The sequence below is a fragment of the Elaeis guineensis genome, chromosome 16 (genome assembly GCF_000442705.2).
Source record: "Elaeis guineensis isolate ETL-2024a chromosome 16, EG11, whole genome shotgun sequence".
Lineage (NCBI taxonomy): Eukaryota > Viridiplantae > Streptophyta > Magnoliopsida > Arecales > Arecaceae > Elaeis > Elaeis guineensis.
In genome coordinates, this window is record NC_026008.2 from 12349353 (window position 1) to 12368921 (window position 19569).

A 19569-nucleotide genomic window follows, 5' to 3' on the forward strand; every position below is an offset into this window, starting at 1 on the left:
TCTTCAGGTCGCCTTAACCAGAAAAAGAGCTCTGACGTGCACACATTTAATGCCAAAATATCTGGGGGCGGCGGTGCGCAGGATTCGAGGGGACGGTTTTGGCTGTGCCAATCTCTCTGTACTTCCTTCGTTCGAAATTCAAACTCGAAAGTAGGGGGATTGGTGTTGGGTATAAAATACCCACAGCCGAAGTCCTCAGCAGAATCGGCTCCAGGAGGACTCCGCCCGGACTCCTATGGAAACTGGGCTCCGATCGCAACATTAACTTCAGGAAGACTTCGTCCGGACTCCTACGGGAGCCGGACTCCACCGACAACTTCAACTGCAAGTACACTCCGCCCGGACTTCTATGGGAGCCGGGCTCCATCCTCAACATCAACTGCCGGTAAGCCTTGTCCGGACTCCTACGGGAGCCAGACTTCGCCTTTGACTTTAATTGCATGAAGACTCCGCCTGGACTCCTACGGGAGCCGGGCTTCGTCCTCGACTCCAACGGCTGCAGACAGACTTCGTCTGGTCTCCTACGGGAGCCGGACTCTGCCGACAACTTCAATTGCAAGTACACTCCACCCGAACTCCTACGGGAGCCGGGCTCCGTCCTCAACATCAACTGCCGGTAAGCCTTGTCCGGACTCCTACGGGAGCCGGACTTCGCCCTCGACTTTAATTACATGAAGACTCTGCCCGGACTCCTATGGGAGCCGAGCTTCATCCTCGACTCCAACGACTGCAGACAGACTTCGTCCGGACTCCTACGGGAGCCGGACTCCGTCGACAACTTCAACTGCAAGTACACTCCGCCCGAACTCCTACGGGAGCCGGGCTCCATCCTCAACATCAACTGTCGGTAAGCCTTGTCCGGACTCCTACGGGAGCCGGACTTCGCCTTTGACTTTAATTGCATGAAGACTCCGCCCGGACTTCTACGGGAGCCGGGCTTCATCCTCGACTCCAACGGCTGCAAACAGACTTCGTCCGGACTCCTACGGGAGTCGGACTCCGCCGACAACTTCAACCGCAAGTACACTCTGCCCGGACTCCTACGGGAGTCGGGCTCCGTCCTCAGCATCAACTGCTGGTAAGCCTTGTCCGGACTCCTACGGGAGCCGGACTTCGCCTTTGACTTTAATTGCAGGAAGACTCCGCCCGGACTCCTATGGGAGTCGGGCTTCATCCTCGACTCCAACAGCTGCAGACAGACTTCGTCCGGACTCCTACGGGAGTCGGACCCCACCCACGACTTCAACCGCAAGGAGGACTCCGCCCGAACTCCTATGGGAGCCGGGCTCTATCGCCAACATCAACTGCCGGTAAGCCTTGTCCGGACTCCTACGGGAGCCGGACTTCACCTTTGACTTTAATTGCAGGAAGACTCCGCCCGGACTCCTACGGGAGCCGGGCTTCATCCTCGACTCCAACGGCTACAGACAGACTTCGTCCGGACTCCTACGGGAGCCGGACCCCGCCCGCGACTTCAACTCTGAGCGGACTCCGCCCGGACTCCCACGGGAGCCGGGCTCCGCCCACGACTCCAACCGCAAGGAGGACTCTGCCCGGACTCCGCCTGGACTCCTACGGGAGCCGGGCTCCATCCCCAACATCAACTGCCGGTAAGCCTTGTCCGGACTCCTACGGGAGCCGGACTTCGCCCTCGACTTTAATTGCATGAAGACTCCGCCCGGACTCCTACGGGAGCCGGGCTTCATCCTCAACTCCAACGGCTGCAGACAGACTTCGTCCGGACTCCTACGGGAGCTGAACTCCGCCGACAACTTCAACCGCAAGTATACTACGCCCGGACTCCTACGGGAGTCAGGCTCCGTCCTCAACATCAACTGCCAGTAAGCCTTGTCCGGACTCCTACGGGAGCCAGACTTCACCTTTGACTTTAATTGCAGGAAGACTCCGCCCGGACTCCTACGGGAGCCGGGCTTCGTCCTCGACTCCAACGACTGCAGACAGACTTCGTCCGGACTCCTACGGGAGCCAGACTCCGCCGACAACTTCAACCGCAAGTATACTCCGCCCGGACTCCTACGGGAGCCGGGCTCCGTCCTCAACATCAACCGCCGGTAAGATCCGTCCGGAGTCCCATGGGAGCCGGACTTCGCACCTAACTTCAATTGCAGGAGGACTCCGCTCGGACTCCTACGGGAGCCGGGCTCCGCCCGCGACTTCAACTCCGAGAGGACTCCGCCCGGACTTCCACGGGAGCCGGGCTCCGCCCACGACTCCAACCGCAAGGAGGACTCCGCCCGGACTCCTACGGGAGCCAGACTCCGTCATCAGCTCCTACCACTGTCGAACTTCAGCCGATGGATCTGCCCTCCCAGGCAGGCCACGATAATGGACAACACTGCTCCATTCCCTACGGTGGGCCCTACGCGACCCCATTACTCCCTGACAGGCTGTATTAACGGCCATGATTCTGCTCCACTCCCTGCGGCGGACCCTACGCGACCCCATTACTCCCTGATAGGCTGTATTAACGGCCATGATTCTGCTCCACTCCCTGCGGCGGATCTTGTGCGATTCCACCACCCCCAGATGAGTCACGGCAGTGGATGCCGCTCCACTTCCCGCGGCGGGCCCCACGCGGCACACCCCGATGATTGCCACGGGTCCACCCCACTACTCTCTGCAACAAACTCCGCCTGACCCTGGGCAGCCCGCTGCCAGACGGTTACAGATGTCGCTATCAGACTACCGCCCCCTCCGCCTATAAAATGGGCTCCAGATACGTTATTCCATAAGCTCTCGTCTTTCATCTAAAAACTCTGTTAAATTCTCCGTTCGAGCACTCCATTCTTGTTGAGGTAGAAAACTGACTTGAACGTCGGAGGGTCTTACCGGAGCAACCCCACCTCCGGTTTAGACTTCCTTTGCAGGTCCCGGCGGTGACCGCGACTTCCTCAACTCCAGCTTCTTCGGCGCAAGCGGATTTTTGCACCAACACATATATATGTATATATATATGTACATACATACATACATATATGTGTGTGTGTGTGTATGTGTACATATATATATATATATATATATATATACACACATATATATATACATATATATATGTATATATATGTTTATATATGTGTATATATATATATGTGTATATATATATGCTTTTAAAACATTTGTATGCCCATCATAACTAAAACGGATACCATATGAAGGATTATGCCATGCAAAAAATCTAGCCATGTACCAGATTAAGCCATGTAGAAGACCAAGCCAACTAAAAGATCATTCCAAACACAAGTAACTGGTTACTATCAACTATTTCATGATATTGTCGAGCCCCCATGGCATATTTTACTATTAAACTATCACATCTCCTAATTAGTCTTGCCATAGGTTCATCACCATAGGTTCGTCACCATAGGCATATTGTTATATCACCACATGCTCACTCATTGGCCATAGACGCATAATTGCCACCACAGGTTTATCACCATAGGTATGGTATATTGTAACATCACCGCAGGCTCACTCATTGGCAACAGGTGCATGACTCATTATTAGATTATTTCGATATGGGTATGTTCTTCTGCCATAGGCTTTTAATATCATTATTGGTTTATCACCATAGGCTATGTTCACTAATTAGTCCCCCCACCGCATAGTATAGCATTTGTTCATCAATATACATATGCAAATAAACTGATTCAGAATAAATTTCATACAAAGTATTATACTATCCATGCCAATCACACACTTTCATAGCAAAACACAATGAAAATGCCACTGTTAGAAAAAGTTCACTCACCTCGAGTTAGCTACCGCATATTCCGGTGCTTAATTGACCCCAAAGCCCCCTTTTTAGGCCTTTCTTTTAACTATGAAGTTGACATACACTGATGAATATAAGATTAACATAGTATAAGGACACAAGAACTCAGACTTTGCTTCTAAGGCTGATTTCATAGCTCTTTTAGCTCCTACTTTGGTTTCATCTTGTTTTACCCTGCTTAGGGTTAACTACTATAATCTTTAGAATTTCCAAAACTTTAGCTATTTTTCACTTTCATCATTCATCCCAAATCCAATTACTACTAATTTTAGCCCATTTGCTGAAATAATTTGGACTAGTTTCATTAAAATTATTAGCAGCAACTTAATTCATTAAATTCAAGTTTACCCATAATTTACTACACCACATATCCAATCTGATAATACTTTTCCAAAGTTTAGTATCAATTTAATATAAAGAATAAAGTCTTACCTTAAATAGTTAAACCTAGCTGCTAACAGCATATGCCTCTTCCCTTTCCTTGCCAACCGTGCTTCTCTTCTCCAAAAGAGCTATCAACACTTCCCTCTTTTCGAGCTGAAATTCTATTGCTTTTTAACCAAAAATATGGTCTTCCCTAGCTCTTTTCCCTCTTCATTCTTTTCTGTTCTTACCAGGAAAGCAGAGCAGCAAATAGAGAGGAACCGATGAATACTCTTTAGAAAAGGAGTAATTTTGAGAACTCTCTTGCTAGGTCTCAAGTTCATGAACTAACCAGCAAATATATTGATTTTCTACCCCTTTATTTATATGAAATAGCTACTGAGTAATCCCCTTTAAAAATCCTTTTTAAATTTTTAAATTAAAATACCTCGGCTGAATCCCACTACTTAACTATTTCCCACAGCTTAGCCAACTCACCCTAAGATTTGGTTGGCTCAGTCCAACTAAGTCAACTCAGTATCAAACTTAGTCGATCCAACTGCATCCGATATGGTATTTTTTGATACGCTTTCTGTTTCCTGTGACCGAGCTGATCCATCATAAAATTAGTTGACCCAATCTCCTGGGTTTCAAAAATTTGCTATAACTCATGGATTTATACCTCAAAATTTCCACTCACATCAACATTATCTAAAGGATCCTTCAAGATATCATTCCTTTCATGCTCAATAACCACCAAAATTTAACTTTAATGCCATTGCTATTGATCCCATTCCTTAATCATTTTCCTTCTTAATTAACAACTAAATTTATACTTCATTGCTATTGTTGAATCCACATTTAAATGCTCAAATGTGCCATTGCTGAGGTGCTATCTTTAACTTCATGAATGCTAAATGAAATTGCCAATCCCTTACATTACCACTTGTAGTTTAGAGTGTTACATTTCCTCTCCCCTTAATTAAATTTCATCCTCAAAATTTGCATGATGCAAAATCAATAGGTTAATCCAATAGCTCAAACAAGTATGCTTTTGCTATGTACATAGACTTAATTAACTAGATTACACTTGATCAGGCATACAAAATATAACATAACACATAAGTTTGACAAACTAAGGTTAGGATCAATTTGACTCATTAAAATTTAAGATACAATCATCCATTCAGTTTCAGATATCATACCTGACACTATACTAAGAGTGGCTTGCACCTCTTGTTACCCCTCTCACTTCAGCAATTGGTCCTACTGGTATAGCACTTTGCTTACTGGCACTAGTTCCCACCTCACTTGACTTTGGTGGTGAAACCCTAGCTAAAGCCTTGCTAGGACAGTCCTTTCTTTGATGACCTTTAAACCACATCAAAAATATCTCCTAGACCCACTTCTATACCTCCCATGATGGAACTTTCCACAACGATCACACTGAGGAATTTGATGTAGAGAAATATCAGCTGGACTAGTAAAAACAAAAGTACCCATGTTCAACTCTGTTGATGTTCTTAATTTCTGATGAGTCTATCAAATAACCTTAACTTTCTTTAATGGTTGATTTCCCCCTGCACCCATGGAGAAACCCTGCACACTTCTTTTGTCCTTTTCCAGCCTACGATCATAAAATTTCTTCTCAATTTTCTCTATCCTAATAGCTCTACAAAACTATCATAGTTATGCATTTTTGTTTTTGTCTTGATTTCAAAGCGCAACCCATCCTGAAACAACTAACATTTTGTCTTTTCATCCATTACAAAGACTAGAGCAAAATGGGATTGCTTAACAAACTTGGCTTTGTACTCAGCCACTATCATGTCTCTCTAGGTCAAACTAAGGAACTCTCTCCTCTTTTGATCCAAATATGCAACTGAATAATACTGCTAGTAAAATTTTCTTCTAAAATCATCCCAAGAGATAACATAACCCTGCGGCTACCTGTTGATATAGGATTTCCAACAATGTCGAGCCCGACCTTCTAGTAGAAAGGTAGCAAATGCTCTGATACCAAATATGTAACAACCCACCCCTAAAATCGGGCGAGCGTGCTACATCCCACCCTTAAGAATAAGGATGAATGGAATTCTAACTATAGTTGGGCTGATAACCTATTTACATTTAATTTAATAAACTTTTCATTCTACTACCACCAATACTGTAAATTATGATTCATTTATCAAATCAAACTCAACATAAATAGAGAATAACTCTAAGCTTTCATTTGTCATTTCATAACCTTTTATTAAGATTTATAGGATACATATCTCTAACATTTTCTAGTTTATACAATACCCAGTGTTGGGTATAAAATCCTCCCCCAGCCGAAGTTCGTGTCAGGAGTGACCCTTCAGGGATTCTACCGATGTCCGACCTTCGGTGACATCTCTCCGACGGCCGAGCACCCTCGACATTCCCAAGTTTTGCCGATGGATAAACCCCCACCAGCGTCGATCAGATTCTTCACGACGGACAGACCCCACCCAAGTTTCCATGATGATCGACCACCTACTAGACCTCATCCGGACTCCTATGGGAGCCGGACTTCGTCCCCGACTCCAACTGCAGGAAGACTTCATCCGGACTCCTATGGGAGTCAGACTTCATCCCCGACTCCGACCGCAGGAGGACTTCATTTGGACTACTACGGGAGCCAGACTTTGTCCCCGACTCCGACTGCAGGAAGACTTCATCCGGACTCCTACGGGAGCCGGACTTCGTCCCCGACTCCGATCGCAGGAAGACTTCATCCAGACTCCTACGGAAGCCGGACTTCATCCCCGACTCCAACTGCAGGAAGACTTCTCCAGACTACTACGGGAGCCGGACTTCGTCCCCGACTTCGACCGCAGGAAGACTTTATCCGAACTCCTACGGGAGCCAGACTTCATCCCCGAGTCCAACTACAAGAAGACTTCATCTAGACTCCTACGGGAGCTGGACTTCATCCCTGACTCCAACTGCAGGAAGACTTCATCCGGACTCCTACGAGAGCCGGACTTCGTCTCCGATTCCGACCACAGGAAGACTTCATCCAGACTCCTATGGGAGTCAGACTTCATCCCTGACTCCGACCGTAGGAAGACTTCATCCGGACTTCTATGGGAGCCGGACTTCGTCCCTGACTCTGTCGCAGGAAAACTTCATCCGGACTCCTACGGGAGCCGGACTTCATCCCCGACTTCGACCGCAGGAAGACTTCATCTGGACTCCTACGGGAGCCGGACTTAATCCCTGACTCCAACTGCAGGAAGACTTCATCCGGACTCCTACGGGAGCTGGACTTCATCCCCAACTTCGACCGCCGGAAGACCTCATCCGGACTCCTACGGGAGTTGGACTTCATCCCTGACTCTGACCGCAGGAAGACTTCATCCGGACTCCTACGGGAGTAGGACTTCATCCCCGACTCCAACTGCTGGAAGACTTCATCTGGACTCCTACGGGAGCCAGACTTCGACCCCGACTCTAACTGCAGGAAGACTTCATCCAGACTCCTACGGGAGTCAGACTTCGTCCCTGACTCCAACTGTAGGAAGACTTCATCCGGACTCCTGCGGGAGTCAGATTTCATCCCCGACTCTGACTGCAGGAGCCGGACTTCATCCCCGACTCCAACTGCTGGAAGACTTCATCCAGACTCCTACGAAAGCTGGACTTCATCCCCGACTCCGACGGCAGGAAGACTTTATCCGGACTCCTACGGGAGCCGAACTTCTTCCCCGAACTCTGACTATAGGTAGCCTTCATTTGGACTCCTACGAGAGTCGGACTTCCGCCCAGAACTCCTATTGCAGGTAGATCTCATCCGAGCTCCTACAAAGGCCGGACTCCGAACTTCTACTGCAAGTGGTCTACTTCAAATTTCTACTAGAGGGACCCATGCTACATTTTCACTATAAGCCTTCATCCGAGCTCCTCTCAGATGGATAGCTACCTCTCTCCGCCAGACGCTTCAACCGAGCTTCGGCTGACAGGCCTGGACTCCCTGACAGGCCACAGTAATGGCCACAACTCTGCTCCACTTGCTGCGATGGATACCGCGTGGCTCCACCACTCCCTGGCAGGCCACAGTAATGGCCACGACTTTGCTCCACTTCCTGTGACGGGTTCTGCATGACTCCTCCACTCTCTAGCAAGTCACGACAATGGACGCCACCCCGCTCCCCGCGACAGGCTCCGCGTGGCAGGCCACGGTGATAGCCACGATTTCACTCCACTACTTTTCATAACAAACTCCTCCTGACCCCGATCGGTCCACTGCCAGACGGTTACAAACGTCGCTATCAGTCTGTTGCATCCTTCGCCTATAAAAGGGGGACCCTAGATACGTTATTCTCTATGCTCTAATTTCTATCTCAAAACTCTGCTAAAATTTTTGTTCGAGCACTCCATTCTTGTTCAGGCAGAGAACTGACTTGAGCGTTGGAGGGTCTTGCCGGAGCACCCCCAACTCTGATTTAGACTTCTTTTGTAGGTCCCGACGGCGACCGTGACTCCCTCGACTCCAGCTTCTCCGACACAGGTGGATTTTTGCACCAATAGGATTAGCGCTAGAAGAAGGGGGGCGAACCTTCGCAGTACCCTTGTTCTTAAAGGAGCACTCAACGGAACCACCTACGGTCATCTTCTCCGATATCCTCTTCTCCTTCCTCTGCTAGATCTTCGCCTGATGCCCCCCCACAAAGCATCCACTCGGCGATCCACGGCCTCCGTGGCCAGATCTCAGGCTTCGGCCTCACCTCCAATTTTTCAGGCTCCTCCTCCTCCTTCGGCAATGACGGTTGGCGTGGAGCAATTTGACCTACTGGTTCAGCAGGTCAGAGGCCTCACAGAAGCTGTGCAGGCCATACAACAGCAACAACAACTGCAGGCATCAGTGCGACTGGAGAGAGCATCGTCGGAACTCCAAAATCCGATGGTAGGATGGGCCACTTGGGCCAGTCGCCCCGTCTTTCTCGAAAAGATGAATCCGAGGGTGGAGAGCCCTCAGTCGGATCATGATTCTACTCTTCGAAGATCTCTACCTCCATTCTGCCAGAAGACCCTCGAGACCCGCAGTCGAGAGGATTTCCTGGATCAAAGGCTCTGGGAGATGAACCGACGGATCGAGGAACTCCGCCATGCACCCCCCACTTACGGTGAGGATATTTGTACTGACCCTCCCTTCTCTCAAATGATCATGCAAGAATCGATCCTGCCAAACTTCAAGCTCCCTCAATTTGAAAGCTACGATGGGACTTCAGACCCAGTTGACCACCTGGAGGCCTTCCGGACAATGATGCTGCTCCATGGCGCACCTGACGCCATCCTTTGCCGAGCTTTCCCATCCACCTTGAAGGGAGCGATGAGAAACTGGTACTCGATGCTGAAGTCGGGTACCATCTTTTTTTTTGATCAGATGAGCCATCAGTTTGCGGCTCATTTTGTTAGCAGCCGGCATCCCCGGAAGGGTTCGGAGTCCCTCATCAACATCAAGCAAAGGGAGGGAGAGTCCATTCGGGCTTACGTCAATCGTTTCAATGTTGCCGCATTGGAGGTCCGAAACTTGAACCAATCGGTCGCGATGGCCGCTCTGAAAGGTGGCTTTCAGAAGAACGACCTTTTATTCTCTCTGAAAAAGAAGTACCCCAGGAATTTTGTTGATCTGTTGGCTCGGGCTGAAGGGTATGCCCGAGCAGAAGAAGCCTTCAAAATGAAGGATGAGAAGACCACGAGAGAGCAGCAGGCGAGAGACTCGAGTAAGCCTGCAGTCGAAAAAGGGCCGAGAGAAGCTCGGCCACATTCTCGAACTCCTCTCGGGCACAAGCGTGCCCAGACTCCTCCCCGAGCATGCAGGCAGGGAAGCCCGGAGTGCCAGGTTCGGTGGAGCTCTCCCCCAGGAAGATTCTGCAGCTATGCCCCCCTCAACGCATCGAAAACCCAGATGCTGATGGAAGTCAGAGAGCAGCTCCCAAGGCCAGAAAGAATGTGCACGCACCCTGGAAAGCGCAATCCTAATAAGTTCTGCCTCTACCATCGTGACCACGGCCACGACATGGAGGAATGCATTCAGCTTCGAGACAAGATCGAGGAGCTCATCAGACGAGGTTGGCTCAACAGGTTCATTCGATGCCGACCTAAAGGTAGAGAGGATCGACCAAGGGCCCTGCCGCAGCCTGAGCTGTTGAGGAGGGAAGAGCAGCCCGAAGATCGGCATCCAATTAGGATCATCAACTCCGTCTCTAGAGGACCTTGACAGGAAGCAGACCTTCTACAGCCCTGGGATTTGAAAACTTGTAAATGTATTACGAACGACCCCGCTTTAAATTAAGATTCCTTTCAGATCTGCACATCTTTCCCTTTTTGGCATGGACTTGTAACGACAGGGGATGACCCCTTCGGACAATGAAAACAAACCCTAATGTGGGCAAAGTTGAAAGTCTGGTTATTTGTAGACCGGATGGGGGGAGAGGCCATACAGCACCCATATGCACCCCCACAGCCATGTTAGGGACAGGAGGAGAACCTCGCCCTAACATGAGCAAGGTCGAAGGCCCGATTATTTATAGAACAGATGGGGGGAGAGGCCATACAACGCCCATATGCGCCCCCACAGCCATGTTAGGGACAGGAGGAGAACCTCACCCTAATATGAGCAAAGTCGAAGGTCCGGTTACCCTTAGATCGGATGGGGGGAGAGGCCCTGCAACGCCCATATGTGCCCCCACAGCCCTGTTGGGGACAGGAGGAGAACCTCGCTCAAACTTAAGCAAAGTCTAAGGCCCAATTATCTTTAGACCGGATGGGGAGAGAGGCCCTGCAACACCCATATGTGCCCCCACAGCCCTGTTAGGGATAGGAGGAGAACCTCGCCCTAACTTGAGCAAAGTCGAAGGCCCGGTTACCCTTAGACCGGATGGGGGGAGAGGCCCCGCAACGCCCATATGTGCCCCCACGGTCCTGTTAGGGACAGGAGGAGAACCTCGCCCTAACTTGAGCAAAGTCGTAGGCCCGGTTATCCTTAGACCGGATGGGGGGAGAGGCCTTGCAACGCCCATATGTGCCCCCATGGCCCTGTTAGGAACATGAGGAGAACCTCGCCCTAACATGAGCAAGGTCGAAGGCCCGGTTACACTTAGATCGGATGGGAGGAGAGACCCCGCAACGTCCATATGTACCCCCTATAGCCCTGTTAGAGACAAGAGGAGGACCTCATCCTAACCTGAGCTGAAACCGATTACGTCAGAAATAGGAGAAGAACCTCATCCTGACACCAATTAAGGTCTGGTCATTCAAGACCGGATAAAGAAAAAGGAACCTTCCCAGCGACCCCTCCACGCTCCCGTGACCCCACTAAGAGCATGAGAAAAACCATCACTCGAGAAAAGAAAAAAAAGAGAATGAGTTAAAAAGAAAAGCGACGAACTACATCAGCGACAAATGGAAAATAAATTATATTAAAAATATAGAGGACCTCATCTCAGCGAGGATGGGGGTTCTCATCAAAATCCCCAGTCTCCAAAAGAGCTCTCAGCGCAGGCCAAGGATAAGACGGCTTCCTCAGGATGATGAGAAGCTTAGATCTCCGAGCTCGAACTTTGAAAGGAGGCGTCAAACCCGAGCGGCCCCGGACAAATCTGCGGCCATGAACAAAAGGATGGGTCGATATGATGGCAATCGGGTACCTCCGAACGGTATCGATATCGAGAAAGGCAAAAGCCGAAAGGAGCTCGACAAACGACAATTCAACATGCGAGTAAAAAAGGTAACGGAAAATTCTCTTCTCATGTCATTAATTAAGTATACATTACAGAGCCCTTGAGGCTGAAGAAGAAAGATGACAAGAAAAGCGAGTCGACGCGGCAACGACCAGTAACCTCCAGACGATGTCGACAAATAAAAAAAAAAGAAGAGAAAGAGGGGGAAGAAGAGAGAAAGAAGTCGAAAAGAAAAAGAGGAGGGGAATACAACAATAACAATAGTGAATGAAAGAAGTTCGGCAGGCGGCAATTTGACGCAAAGTACGGACAAGGTAACAAAATCTCCTTCTCATTTTCGATTAACAAGATGTACGTTACGAGACCCTGAGGACCGAGGAAAAAAGAACATTACTACAAGACTCGAAAGGAACATGTTAGGGACCACTTCAAGCTCTTGACTTCTCCTTCCGGTTTCGTCCTTCTCAGCAGTATTTTTCAGTGCGTGTGATAAACCCCTCGGCTCTCGCCCCCTGCCTCGTTTCGCTCCATCGCCGAAACCCCAACCCTAGGGGGAAAAGGGAGGGATAGAATTCAAGAGGCAGCGACGGCAATGGCAGCGGCGACGATGACCTACATCGGGGAGAACCGAAAGGACCCCAGAGGCCGCGATGACGCCGGAGGCATGCACCACCATTGTGTGCTCCACGACGACCACCATCCTAGGTACTTCGGCAAGATCGGCATGCACTACTTCCACCATCCCCGCAACAAGTTCTACTGCCCCACCGTCAGTGCCGACCACCTCTGGTCCCTCGACCCCGACGACGTCAAGAAACCCGCCACAGCTTATGACGATAACTCTACCCCCTTGATCGGTGTCGCCTCGTTCAACTACTCCAAAATTCTCGAGCGGAACAAGCTCACCGAACTCACAGGCCACTGTCTTCCCCCTCCTACTCCTCTCGATCCATAACATCCTCTCGAGATTGGCCTCCGGGGCAGAAGCCCCGGTGGGAGAACTCATGGAAAGGGCTCGAAAGACTGAAGGCGGCGGGGAGTCGGCGGAGATGGCGAAGATTGGTGCGAAGAATGCTCAGAGTCGAAAAGGGGACCGATGGGGTGGCTAAACTCTCGGGCAGAAGAAAAGCATCGACTCTTGAGCGAAATGAAGTCCCTGGAGGGAATGAGGCGGCTTAAATAAGCAACGGGGCCTAGCACAGTTATGGTGGCGGATATCTCCAAGTCAACTAGTGCCCACCACGTGTCCCACTCACCATGGCGTAGAGCTAACTGCTGGCGGGACCATTATGGTGCGGCGCTTAGGACTACACTCCGGTGGAAATTTCGAAAGGACTCTTCAGATCGCCCTAATTGGAAAAAGACTCCAGCACGCGTGCATTGAATGCCAGGATTTTCGAGGACGGACGTGCACAGGATTCGAGGGGGCAACTTCGGCTGTGAAAATTTTTCTGTACTTTTTTCATTCAAAACTCGAACTCGGAAGTACGGAGACTAGTGTTGGGTATAAAATCCTCACCCAGCCGAAGTTCGTGTCAGGAGTGACCCTTCAGGGATTCTACCGATGTCCGACCTTCGGCGACATCTCTCCGGTGGCCGAGCCCCCTCGACATTCCCAAGTTCTGCCGTCGAATAAATCCCCACCAGCGTCGACCGAATTCTTCACGACGGATGGATCCCACCCAAGTTTCCATGATGATCAACCACCTTCTAGACCTCATCCGGACTCCTACGGGAGCCGGACTTCGTCCCCGACTCCAACTGCAGGAAGACTTCATCCGGACTCCTACGGGAGCCAGACTTCGTCTCCGACTCCGATCGCAGGAAGACTTCATCTGGACTCCTACGGGAGCCGGACTTCATCTCCGACTCCGATCGCAGGAAGACTTCATCCAGACTTCTACGGGAGCCGGACTTCATCCCTGACTCCGACTGCAGGAAGACTTCATCCAGACTCCTATGGGAGCCAGACTTCATCCCTAACTCCGACCGCAGGAAGACTTCATCCGGACTCCTACGGGAGCCGGACTTCGTCCCCGACTCCAATCGCAGGAAGACTTCATCCGGACTCCTACGGGAGCCGGACTTCATCCCCAACTCCAACCGCAGGAAGACTTCATCCGGACTCCTACGGGAGCTGGACTTCGTCCCTAACTCCGACCACAGGAAGACTTCATCCGGACTCCTACGGGAGCCAGACTTCATCCCCGACTCCAACGCAGGAAGACTTCATCCAGACTCCTACGGGAGCCGGACTTCATCCCCGACTCCAACTGCAGGAAGACTTCATCCGGACTCCTACGGGAGCCGGACTTCATCCCCAACTCCGACCGCAGGAAGACTTCATTCGGACTCCTACGGGAGCCGAACTTCGTCCCTGACTCCGACCGCAGGAAGATTTCATCCGGACTCCTACGGGAGCCAGACTTCATCTCCGACTTCGACCGCAGAAAGACTTCATCCGGACTCCTACAGGAGCTGGACTTCATCCCCGACTCCAACTGCAGGAAGACTTCATCCAGACTCCTACGGGAGCCGGACTTCATCCCCGACGCCAATCGCAGGAAGACATCATCCGGACTCCTACGGGAGCCGAACTTCATCCCTAACTCTGACCGCAGGAAGACTTCATCCGGACTCCTACGGGAGTCGGACTTTATCCCCAACTCTAACTGCAGGAAGACTTCATCCGGACTCCTATGGGAGCCGGACTTCATCCCCGACTCCAACTGCAGGAAGACTTCATCCGGACTTCTACGGGAGCCGGACTTCGTCTCCGACTCCAACTACAGGAAGACTTCATCCAGACTCCTACGAGAGCCAGACTTCATCCCCGACTCTGACTGCAGGAGCCGAACTTCATCCCTGACTCCAACTATAGGAAGACTTCATCCAGACTCCTATGGGAGCCAGACTTCATCCCTGACTCTGACGGCAGGAAGACTTTATCCAGACTCCTACGGGAGCCAGACTTCTTCCCTGAACTCCGACTGCAGGTAGTCTTCATTCGGACTCCTACGGGAGCCGGACTTCTGCCTAGAACTCCTATTGCAGGTAGATCTCATCCGAGCTCCTACAAAGGCCAGACTCTGAACTTCTACCGCAAGCGGTCTACTTCAAATTTCTACTACGAGGGACCTGCACCGGATTTTCACTGTAAGCCTTCATCCGAGCTCCTCTCAGATGGATAGCTACCTCTCTCCGCCAGATGCTTCAACCGAGCTTCGGCTGACAGGCCTGGACTCCCTGACAGGCCACAGTAATGGCCACAACTCTGCTCCACTTCCTGTGACGGATACCGCGCGGCTCCACCACTCCCTGGCTGGCCACAGTAATGGCCATGACTTTGCTCCACTTTCTGTGACGGGTTCCACGTGACTCCTCCACTCTCTGGCAAGTCGCGACAACGGACGCTGCCCCGCTCCCCGCGACAGGCTCCGCATGGCAGGCCACGGTGATAGCCACGATTTCACTCCACTACTCTTCATAACAAACTCCTCCTGACCCCGAGCGGCCCATTGCCAGACAGTTACAAATGTCACTATCAGTCTGTTGCATCCTTCGCCTATAAAAGGGAGACCCCAGATACGTTATTCTCTAAGCTCTAATTTCTATCTCAAAACTCTGCTAAAATTTCTGTTCGAGCACTCCATTCTTGTTGAGGCAGAGAACTGACTTGAGCATTGGAGGGTCTTGTCGGAGCACCCCCAACTCCGGTTTAGACTTCCTTTGCAGGTCCCGGCGACGACCGCGACTCTCTCGACTCCAGCTTCTCCAACGCAGGCGGATTTTTGCACCAACACCCAGCATAGAATACACCCCCAAAAATATAACCCAAAATGAGTACTTCTCACTGGCTGATGTAACCAATCTCTTCTAGTATGAGTGCTGTCTGTGCTGTGCTATGATACCTCAATCTGTCAAAAAAGAAAAGAAACAACATAATAAGACTAATGTCCCTATGAGTGCACAGTCCATACAATAATGAGGAAATAGAGGAATCAATTGTTAAAACACACACACACACACACACACACACACACACACACACACACACACACACACACACACACATATATATATATATATATATATATATATATAACTGATACTCATGGTACTTGCATGATACTTATAACTAATATGCTTTTAAAACATTTGTATGCCAATCATAACTAAAACAGATACCACATGAAGGATTATGCCATGCAAGAATTCTAGCCATGTACTTGATTAAGCCAACTAAAAGATCATTTCAAACACAAGTAGCTAGTTACTGTCAACTACTTCATGATATCGTTGAGCCCTCATGGCATATTTTACTGTTAAACTATCACATCTCCCAATTAGTCTCATCACAAGTTCATCACCACAGGCATATTGTTATGTCACCACAGGCTCACTCATTGGCCATAGAAACATAATTGCCACCATAGGTTTATCACCACAGGTATGGTATATTATTATGTCACCATAGGCTCACTTATTGGCCACAAGCACATGACTCATCATTAGACTTTTTCACCACAGGCATGTTCTTCTACCATAGGCTTTTAGTATTGCCACAGGCCTATAATCTCGCCATAGGTTCATTGCCATAGGCTGGGTTTACTAATTACTCCCCACGCGGCATAGTATAGCATTTGTTCATCAATACACATATGCAAATAAACCGATTCAGAATAAATTTCATGCCAAGTATTATACTATGCATGCCAATCACACACTTTCATAGCAAAACACGATGAAAATACCATTGTTAAAGGAAGTTCACTTACCTCAAGTTAGCTATCGCACACTCCGGTGCTTAACTGACCCCAAAGCCCCCTCTTTAGGCCTTTTTTTTCCCTATGAAGTTGACATATACTGATGAATATAAGAATAACATAGTATAAGGACACAAGAACACAGACTTCGCTTCTAAGGCTGATTTCATAGCTCTTTTAGCTCTTACTTTGGTTTCATCTTGTTTTACCCTGCTTAGGGTTAACTAATTTCCAATATAATCTTTAGAATTTCTAGAACTTTAGCTATTTTTCACTTTCATCATTCATCCCAAATCCTGTTACTACTAATTTCAGCCCATTTGCTGAAATAATTTGGACTAGTTTCATTAAAATTATTAGCAGCAACTTAATTCTTTAAATTCAGGTTTACCCATAATTTACTACACCACATATCCAATCTGATAATACTTTTTCAAAGTTTAGTGTCAATTTAATATAGAGAATAAAATCTTACCTTAAATAGTTAAACCCAGCTGCTAACAGCATAAGCCTCTTCCCTTTTCTTGCCAATCGTGCTTCTCTTCCTCCAAAAGAGTTATCAACACTTCCCTCTTTTCAAGCAGAAATTCCTTTACTTTTTAACCAAAAATATGGTCTTCCCTAGCTCTTTTTCCTCTTCATTCTTTTCTATTCTTACCAGGGAAGTAGAGTTGCAAATAGAGAGGAACCGGTGAGTACTCTTTTGAAAAGAATAATTTAGAGAACTCACTTGCTAGGTGTCAAGTTCTTGAAATAACCAGCAAATATAGTGGTTTTCTACCCCTTTATTTATACAAAATAGCTGCCGAGTAATTCTTCTTAAATTCTTTTTTTAAATCCCCAAATTAAAACACCTCAACTGAATGCTACCCCTTAACGGTTTCCTGTAGCTTGGCCGACTCATCTCGAGACTTAGTCGGCTCAGTCCAACTTAGTCAACTCAATATAAAACTTAGTCGACCCAACTATATCTGATAGTATTTTTTGATATGCTTTCTATTTCCTATGACTGAACCGACCCATCATAAAACTTAGTCAACCCAGTCCCCTGGAGTTTAGAAATTTGCTATAACTCATGGATTGATACCTCAAAATTTCCACTCACATCAACATTATCTAAAGGATCCTTCAAGATATCATTCCTTTCATGCTCAATAACCACTAAAATTTAACTTTAATGCCATTGCTATTGATCCCATTCCTTAATTATTTTTCTTCTTAATTAACAACTAAATTTATACTTCATTGCTATTGCTTAATCCACATTTAAATGCTCAAATGTGCCATTACTGAGGTGCTATCTTTACCTTCATGAATGCTAAATGAAATTGCTAATCCCTTACATTACCACTTGATGGTTCGGGGTGTTACAGGGATCATGCTTGGCTGGCCATAAACAAATGGTGTCTAATGCAAGCATCTACAACCCTCCCAATGATCACTCTTACTTGGCCAACTTGGGTGATTAAGTTTTGAATTGGGTTGTCTTATGATTCGAGCTAGCCCATGCCATTAGGTTAGTCAAAATCATTATGACTAATTAAGGATGATGCCTAAATTCAAATCTTCCTAAAAATATTAAGTCTTGCAGTGTTCCACCGTTATAGTTATGCAAGCCCTTTTGGGTGTTGATTGTTCTCAGTTGGATTCAGTGGTTCAGTTGCATCAAGAAAGACACAACAACGCTATTAGCATGAAATACTGTGGGATGGAGATGGGGTTCGGCTTAATAATCCAGATACGAAAAAGATCCCAATGATGGCTCCATTTCACATTAACGGTTGGTCTGATTTAACTAAGGAGTGGGCCAATATTTCAAATACGATGAGTGATGAACACTTGGATTAGGTTACTAAAGGTATTAAATATTACAATAATTGATGTTATTTATTAAAAATTTGATGCTCTGTAGTCTATTTTATAGGTAGTTGGGAGTTTGGATTCATACGCTTCAAATTGGACTCAAATTAGATTAGATTTGAGTGAACTAGGCAACCAACTCCTATTACAGTGTAAACACAACTTAAATCTCAAGGGTCCAGATTAAAAAATCACTCTCCATGAAGATACATTGTGAATATAACTTATTGATCAATGGAGGAGAAGTAATATGAAGATCTAAGGGTCCTTATTCAGCTCCCACCCCTCTCATGAAACCCTAGAATATGATGTGCCGCCCCAACTTATTTTGGGATGTTTTCACATGAAGTAAGAAGAGGAAAAAAAGAATGTGCCAAATGAAGAGCCACTCCATCCCTTCTTTCTTACATGCCTTTACATGCCCCTTTTTTCTTTCTTTCCTTATTTCATAACTTCATCACAAATGCTACTTCATCTCATACCATGCCCCACATTTATTTCACCCCCTAGCCCTCTCTTTCTTGCATGCAACAAAATATCTCCATGCCCTCTTTCTTCACGTGGTTTCCCCCTCTTTTATTTCATGCCAATTCCTTCCATCTCAAATTTCTCATGCACTCTTCCTACCTTTCTTTTCTTTCTTACATGCTAAAACCCTAGAATGCCTCATAGTCCTTCATGCACACATTCATCTAATGCCCCATAATTTCTCTTCCTTCTTTTTCCTTTATTACCATAAAAACCCTAGTCCTTGTTCTATTTAAAGGACCCCGAGCCTTCTTCTAAAAATCATCTGGAGTTGGATGGCACAAAGAAAGAGAGAGAGGGTGGCAACAAGGGCTTAGGGTTTGGGTTGTAGCTTCAAGAAAAGGAGTACCTTGAAGAGAGCCTTGTTTCCTCCACCATCACTTCTATCAAGCCTCCATCTTTTTCAAAATCAGATCCAAGGAAGATGAAGAAGAGGATGCAAACAAGCTCTTTCAAGTACGAAGGAAGAGGAGTTCACCAACCGTCTTCTCGATGAGGTTGTGCGAATCAACTTCCAACCATTGTTACAGCTTTCTAGTTTACTTTCTTT